The sequence below is a fragment of the Otolemur garnettii genome, unplaced genomic scaffold (genome assembly GCF_000181295.1).
Source record: "Otolemur garnettii isolate 467f Iridium unplaced genomic scaffold, OtoGar3 scaffold00106, whole genome shotgun sequence".
Lineage (NCBI taxonomy): Eukaryota > Metazoa > Chordata > Mammalia > Primates > Galagidae > Otolemur > Otolemur garnettii.
In genome coordinates this window covers 7,297,956-7,306,561 of record NW_003852501.1, presented here as the reverse complement: position 1 = coordinate 7,306,561, position 8,606 = coordinate 7,297,956, and the positions used below count along the sequence as shown (strand labels likewise).

Here is an 8,606-nt window from a genome sequence, read left to right as displayed (position 1 = left end):
TCCATGGTGTACATATACCAAAGTTTGTTGATCCATTCGTGGATCGATGGGCACTTGGGCTTCTTCCATGACCTGGCAATTATGAATTGGGCTGAAATAAACATTCTGATACAAATATCTTTGTTGTAATGTGATTTTTGGTTGTCTGGGAATATACCTAATAAAGGTGGACCCCAGTTTCAATCTACTTCCCCAGACCAGCCTTTGTAGACAGCCTCAACAAGCTCCCACCTCTACCATGTGCTATCGCAGTAATCTATGGGTTCCTTCCCATTGCACCCATTGTACAAGTTTTCACCTTGTAAATTTGTCTACTTGTCTATTCTCTGTCTCTCCTTGTACACTGGAAAATTTGTGAAAGGGGAGAAGATGTCTGTTTTTGCTCTGGCATCTAATGGCAGCTCAAGAAGTATATTTAAGGAATACATGAGTGGATGAATGATGAACGCTTGAATGTAGATATAGACCTTGTGAAAACAAATTGCCAAAGAAAGGGTGGGCATCTATCTGGGTTGCCTTATATGTTACAAGTCAAGATCCTGCAGGCCCAATACCTGAACTACTGACACTTCCACTCTGTCATTATCATTGCTATAAATGGCACCACTAGCCTGAGGACTCTCTGACTGAACCGAAGGCAGGAGTCAGCACACAAATGAAGGAGAACTTAAGAATCAAGATTTCCAAAATAGATTGGTCAGGGAGCACAACAAGCAGGTGGTGACCTGGATACAGCATATGAACTAGAGTGGTAGAAATCTGGTGAATTAGGCAAGTGATTGTAACTGGCTGGGATCAGGTGGGCACCCACAGAGGTCCAGGATAGGAGGAAGCCTTTCCAGAGTTTTCATTTCTTGGGGGAAGCTGCTCATTGAATGGAAGCTTGGACGAGTGCATAAACTTGAACAGTATATAGCAACCAGATTTGAATGCCAGTTGGAGTGGATTGGCCATAGGTTTGGTGGTGGCAAGGCAGCCATACAGAGAAGGTCTCAGTGGCCAGAGAGTTGCCATTGTGGTAAGGTCGTGAGAAGGGCTTAGCAGGAGCATAAAGCATGGCCATCTTAACTCCACCTGCTGAGATCAGAACTCCACCCTTGGTACAGGCTGAGGAACTCCCACACCCCACAGGAACTGAAGTCAGGGGGTACTGTGAGACCTGCCTCTGAAAGATTCTTGTGAGCTTTAAGATCCCAAGCCAGCAGGGTCTAAATGCTGAGGAAACAATCAGATGATCAACAAAGGCAACTAAGTTTGGAATAAGGACCATAGAGGTTCCAGGCTGTGCTCTCTATCTCCTAAAAATTACAGCACCACCTGATGTCCTGGCAACATATTGCAACATACTGTTATCAAGAGCAAGGACCTGTGTTTGAAATAAAGGAGGAAGTAAGAAGGAGAAAGGAAGATAAGGAGGTGAACAAGGAGAAAGAACACATGAGGAAGAACCAACAGCAAAATTAAGGCAATATGAAAAACCAAAACAGAGGAACTCCCACAAGGGACAATGAGGCAGCTATTAGAGAAGACTCCACTGATAAAGAAGTAATAGACTTGACAGAAAGGGAATTTAAAGTATGAATGATAAAGACAATAAGAGGCATGGACGAGAAAATGAAAAGACAGAACCAAAAGTTGGATGATATATGTAGAATACAGAAAGAATATGGCAAAGCTTAAGGAAATGAAGGAGACAATCAGGGAATGTAAAGACGCAGTGGAAAGTATCAAAAATAGGTTAGACCATGTAGAAGAAAGAACCTTAAAACTAGCGGATAAAATTTTAGAGTTAGCTTAGGTAGTTAAAAAGGCAGGGGAAAAAAAGAGAGAAAGCAGAACAGGGGCTTTAACAACTATGAGACTCCATGAAGCATTCAAACATATGAACAATAGGGATTCCTGAAAGGGAAAAAGATTGTCCCAAGGGAATGGAAGCCCTACTGGAGATTATCATAAATGAAAACTTTCCAAGTTTTACTAAAGATCCCCACACACTCCCCTCAGATGGATATTAAACACTGGGTCATGTCAACTCAAACAGAGCCTCTCCAAGATACATTGTAATTAAAGTGTCCAAAGTCAAGATGAAAGAATAAATTCTTCAAGCAGCCAGGAGGAAGCACCAACAGACCTACAGAGGCAAAGCCATTAGTATGACAGCATACTTTTCAGCTGAACCCTTCCAAGTCAGAAGAAAATGGTCATCTACCTCAAACATTTCTAAACAAAACAATTTTTAGCCCAGAATTCTGTATCTTGCTACACTAAGCTTCAAAATCGATGAAGTAATCAAATCTTTTGTGGATATACAAGCACTGAGGAAATTTGCCATACAAGAACAGCTCTACAGGAAATACTTAAATCTATTCTCAACAGTGCCCACCACAATGAACCACCAGAAAAGTAAATAACCAGAAGCTAAAGGTCAAAACTTAGCTTCCACAATGGTATAAAGGATAAAACTGCACAATAGACTTTCACAAAATATGATGAGTAGAACTCCACCACAGTTTCCAATTTTCTCAGTAAATGTCAATAGACTGAATTCACCACTGAAGAGGCACAGGCTGGCTGATTGGATAAAAAAGCACAAGTCATCCATATGCTGTCTCCAGGAGACATATCTAGCCTTCAAGAACAAATCCATGACTAAGGGTTAGGGGGTGGAAAACAGTATTTCAAGCAAATGGAAATCAGAAGAAAGGAGGGGTTGCAATTTTATTTTCACATACAAGCAGATTTAAAGCAATTAAAGTTAAGAAAGATAAAGATGGACACTTTATATTGTTCAAGGGAATAAAACAACAAGAGGAGATTTTAATTTTAAATATTTATGCACCCAATTTAAATGCTCCCAGATTTATGAAACAGACCTTGATGGGTCTAAGCAGTATGATAGCCCATAACACTGTAATAGTTAGGGACTTCAACACTCCTCTGACAGAAGTGCACAGATCCTCTAAACAGAAACTAAACAAAGATTAAAAAGACTTAAATGTGACCCTAGAACAAATGGGATTAATAAATATATACAGAACACACCATCCCAAAGCATATACATTTTTCTCATCAGCCCATGGTATGTACTCTAAAATCGACCACATTCTAGGATATAAATCAAACCTCAACAAAGTTAAAAGAGTAGAAATTATACTTTGTATCTGCTCAGACCACAAAGCAATAAAGGTGGAACTAAACTCCAACAAAAACGTTCATCCCCACACGAAGACCTGGAAATTTAACAACCTTGTGCTGAATGATAGTTGGGCTCAGAAAGAGATAAAAGAGAAAACCATTACATTTTTCAAGCATAAGAACAATGAAGACACAAGTTACCAAAACCTGTGGGATACAGCAAAAGCAGTCTTAAAAGAGAAAAATTTATTGCCTTAGATGCCTATATTCGAAAAACAGAAAGAGAGCATATTAACAAACTCATGAACATTCTATGAAATTGAAAAAAGAAGAACAATCTAATCCCAAGTCCAGCAGAAGAAATAACCAAAATTAAATCAGAGATTAATGAAATTAAAAACAAAAGAATAATTCAGAAAATTAATGAAACAAAAAGTTTATTTTTCAAAAATATAAATACAGTTGATAAATCTTTGGCTAGATTAATTAGAAACAGAAAAGTAAAATCTCTAATAACCTCAATTAGAAATGATAAAGGGAAAATTACAACAGATGCCACAGAGATATGAGATCATCTCTTAGTACCACAGGAAAATCTATGCTCAGAAAATTGACAACATGGAGGCAATGGATCTATACCTGGAATCACACCCTCTCCCTAGACTTACTTAATCAAGAAGAAATACATCTCTTGAACAGACCAATTTTAAGAGCTGAGATCAAAGAAAAAATACAGAATCTCCCAACAAAAAAAGCCCTTGTCCAGTTGGCTTCATACCAGAATTCTATCAGACCTTCAAACAAAAGCATATACCCATACTGCCAAAATTATTCCAAAAGCTTGAGAAGGAAGGAATCTTCCCCAACACAGTCTATGAAGCAAACATCGTTCTGATAGCAAAACCAGGAAAAAACCCAACTGAAAAGGAGAACTTCAGGCCAATCACACTAATGAATATTGATGCAAAAATTCTCAATAAATCCTAGCCAATAGATTACAGCTGCACAATAAAAAAATCATTCCTCACAATCAAGAGGGTTTCATCCCAGGAATGCAATACTGGTTTAGCATACGCAATTCCATAAACATAATTCACCATATCAACAGAACCAAAAACAAGGACCATATGATCTTCTCAATAGATGCAGAAAAAGCATTAGATAAAATTCAGCATTCTAGTCTAATTAAAACACTTAAGAATTTAGGAATAGGTGGAACATTTCTGAATCTGATCAAAATCTTCCATGACAAACCCACAGCTAATTTTACACTAAATGGAGTTAAACTGAAAGCTTTTCCACTTAGAATTGGAACCAGACAAGGTTGTGTCCTCTATCACCACTACTATTCAACACAGTGCTGAAGTTCTAGCCAATACAATCAGGCAAGAGAAGAAAATAAATGGCATCCAAATGGGTGCACAGGAGGTCAAACTCTTATTTTTTGCCTACAATATGATTTTATACTTAGAGAACCCCAAAGACTCAACGACAAGACTCCTGGAAGTGATCAAAAGTACAGCAATGTATCAGGATACAAAACTAATGTCCACAAATCAGTAGCCTTTTTACATGCCAATAACAGCCAAGATGAGAAGCTAATCAAGGACACAATTCCTTTCATAGTATCTTAAAAAAAAATTAAATACCTAGGAATGTATATAACAAAAGAGGTGAAAGAATTCTACAAAGAAACTTACAAAACTCTAAGACAAGAAATAGTGGAAATTAACAAATGGAAGAACATACCATGCTCAGGGCTAAGATGATTCGACATTGTCAAAATGTCTATATTTCCCAAAGCAATCTACAGATTCAGTGTAATCCCCATTAAAATGCCATCATCATACTTTCAAGAACTGGAAAAAATAATTCTTCATTTTGTATGAAACCAGAAGAAACCCTGTATAGCTAAGGCAATTCTAATTCTTAGTAATGAAAACAAAGCCAGGAGTATCACCTTACCAGGCTTTTGGCTATACTATGCAGATGTCCTCAAACTATGGCCTGTGGAGCCACATGCAGCCTGCCTAAGACATTTATCCAGCCTACCGGGTGTTTTTGCCACCACTACCTGTCCTGCATAGCAGCCAACTCGTTCTGGGGTCCACAGTCCAGCCCTCTAATGGTCTGAGGGACAGTGAACTGGCCACCTGTTTAAAAAGTTTGAGAACCCCTGCGAGTATAAGGCCATAGTGATCAAAACAGCATGGTATTGGCACAAAAATAGAGACAATGACATCTGGAACAGAATGGAAAACCATGACATGAGACTAAATTCTTACAGCCACCTGATCTTTGGTAAACCAAACAAGAACATCCACTGGGAAAAAGAACCCCTATTCAATAAATGGTGCTGGGAAAACTGGATAACCACATGTAAAACACTGAAACTGGATTAAAACTGGACCCACACCTCTCACCACTTACAAAAATTGATTCAAGATGGATAAAAGATTTAAATCTAAGGCAAGAAACAATAAAAATCCTTGAAGAAAGTGTGGGAAAAACACTTTAAGATATTGGCCTGTGCAAAGATTTCATGAAGAAGACTTCCTTGGCAATTGCAACAGTAAAAATAAACAAATGGGACTTAATTAAACTGAAAAGCTTCTGTACAGCTAAGGAAATAACAGCCAAAGCAAATAGATAACTTTCAGAATGGGAAAAGATATTTGCATATTACAAATTGGACAAAAACTTGATAACTACAACCTATAGAGAACTCACATTAACCAACAAAAAAGACCCAACAATTCCATATATCACTGTGCAAGAGACATGAATAGAACCTTCTTTAAAGAAGACAGACATTCATTGTACCCCACAAATGCATAAATGTATTCATGCTCTATGTGTATATGACTTAATAAAAGGGAAAAAAAAGACAGACAAATGGCTAACATATGAAAAATGTTCATCATCCCTAATCATCAGAGAAATGCAAATCAAAACTACTCTGAGATATCATCTGACCCCAGTGAGAATGGCCCACATCACTAAGTCTCAAAGCTGCAGATGCTGGCGTGGATGTGAAGAGAAGGGAACACTTTTACACTACTGGTGGTCTGCAAATTAATATAACCTTTTTGGAAGAAATAATGGAGAATCCTCAAAGAACTCAAATTTGACCTCCCATTTGATCCTGCAGTCCCATTACTAGTCATCTACCCAGAAGAAAAAAAAAATCATTTTATCATAAGGACATATGCACTAGACTGTTTACCACAGCTCAACTTACAATCACCAAAACATGGAAACAGCCTAAATGACCATTAACCCAAGAATGGGTTAACAAGCTGTGGTATGTATATATCATAGAATAGTATTAAGCCATTTTTAAAAAGAAGGAGACTTTATATCTTTTGTATTGACCTGGATGCAGTTGGAACACATTCTTCTTAGTAAAGAATCACAAGAGTATGTCTTGGTGCCTGTAGCTCAGCAGATAGGGCACCGACCACATACACCAGGGCTGGGGGGTTTAAACCTAGCCTGGGCCTGCCAAACAACAATAACAACTATAATAAAAAAATAGCTGAGTGTTGTGGCAGATGCCTATAGTCCCAGCTTGGGAGACAGAGGCAAGAAGATTGCTTGAGCCCAAGAATTGGAGGTTGCTGTGAGCTATGATGCCACGGCACTCTACCCAGAGTGACAGCTTGAGATTTTGTCTAAAAAAAAAAAAAAATCATAAGAGTGGTTCTTGCTTCGGCGGCACATATTCTAAAATTGGAACAATACAGAGAAGATTAGCATGCCCCCTGCACAAGGATGACATACAAATTCATGAAGTGTTCTATATTTTTAGTGCAACTTTCATTAAACACTGCTAAAATGGAAAAAAAAAAAAAGAATAGCAAGAGTGGAGAAGTAAGAATTCAATGTACTCAATTCTAATATGAAGGCAGTAGATAAGCTAATACAAGTGGAGTAGGGGATTGAGCAAGTGGGGAGATGGGAGGGGAGAAGGGGATGGGGGGGTCATAGTGTATGGCACACCTCTTGGGTTAGGATGCAATTATAAGAAGGACTTTGTTTAACAAATGCAAACAGTATAACCTAATTCTTTGTACCCTTAATGAAACACAAACAATAACAAAAGAAAATTTCAATGAAAAAAAAAAAAGATTTCCAAACAATGACAATGGTAGAACAAGCCATACAGAATTATGTCCTGGTCCTATGAATTTTCAATTGCCCATCTGGCTGGGACAGGCAGACTTACCTTCTGGAGTGAGGGCCCCCTTGCCACCTAGACACACAGCCAGATGCATCTGTAGGCTTGCATGGGAAGGCCATGGTGTTTGGGATAGCTCTGCCCTGCACTATTCTGTCGATGATCTCATCTACTAGGAAAAAAGTACCTGGGCTGCTGAGCATGGAGGCTGTGCACATTGTGTTACCTTCCACCACATCCTCTATAGCCAAAAGATGCCCAGCTGTCAACTGCTGGGGAGAAAAGAATCATTACAGCATGTAAAACTCATGTGTTACGTTTGTTAATTTGTTTTTATCTTTCTCACTTGATACAGGATAAGAAATTCCTACAACAAGACTTTTCTAGAGGAGGTTCAAGAGCTGGAAAGAAACAAACTTACAAGATTTGATGTTTCTAAACTGTTGGAAAGGAGGTAAGGTTGTTGTTGTCTTTATTGTGATTTTGGTGAGGAACCCGGCCATTGTCCTTGTTCTTTTTCCCACCTTCCCCTCCCAGGTCCTTTACTCCCAGTGATGCACCTTGTCTTTCACTTGCTCTGAGGTACAGCTCTGTTCTCCCCAGGTAGGTCCTGACGCTTCCCTGCAGGGAATGGCAATTCCATTCTCCTGGTTCCTCTGCCAAAAATCTTAGACTCTGTCTCACTTTGTATTCCACACTCATCACTCAGAAAATCCTGCTCAATTTACCTCCACAGTAAATTAAGAAGACCACAACTTACGGATTCTACAATGTTACCAAGGTCTAAGTCACCCCTTTCTCTGGGGTTATTGGAGCAGTCTATTTACAGGCCTCCCTGTGCTTAGCAGAGGGAGGTGGCTTTGTAAAGTAGATCATCTCTTCTTGCTCTTCACATCCCCAAATCTCTGTTCTCTCCTCCCAAAAGGATCCTTTCTGTGACTTACAGTGCCCTGCCCTCTGCACACACTCCCCCCTGCCCCCGGCACACACAACTACTTTGAGTTCTCCATGCATTGCAGATTTCCCTTTCAATGTCTGGTTATTACCAACGGGAGCTTCTTATGCCTCATTTTGAAAAATCATGTTTTCATTTCACCTCAAACAGGTTTTAAAGAAAGCTTAGTCTTTGGGGGGTGGGTGACAGAGCAAGACCCTGTCTCTCTCTCTCTCTCTCTTTTTTAATCAAATGATAGCTGTGTACATTAATGCCATCATGGGGTACAGTGTAGTGTTTTTATATACATTTTGAAATATCTTCATCAAACTGGTTAACATAGACTTTATGACATTT

The 8,606-nt window shown here is 38.9% G+C and overlaps 1 non-coding gene across 1 annotated transcript; it reads left to right on the top strand.

Annotated features, from left to right (window-relative positions):
• Nucleotides 1-6,837: 6,837 nt before the first annotated feature.
• On the top strand, nt 6,838-6,944 carry LOC111727445. The gene has a single exon (XR_002775006.1). It is a non-coding gene; the product is annotated as a U6 spliceosomal RNA (small nuclear RNA).
• Nucleotides 6,945-8,606: the final 1,662 nt, after the last annotated feature.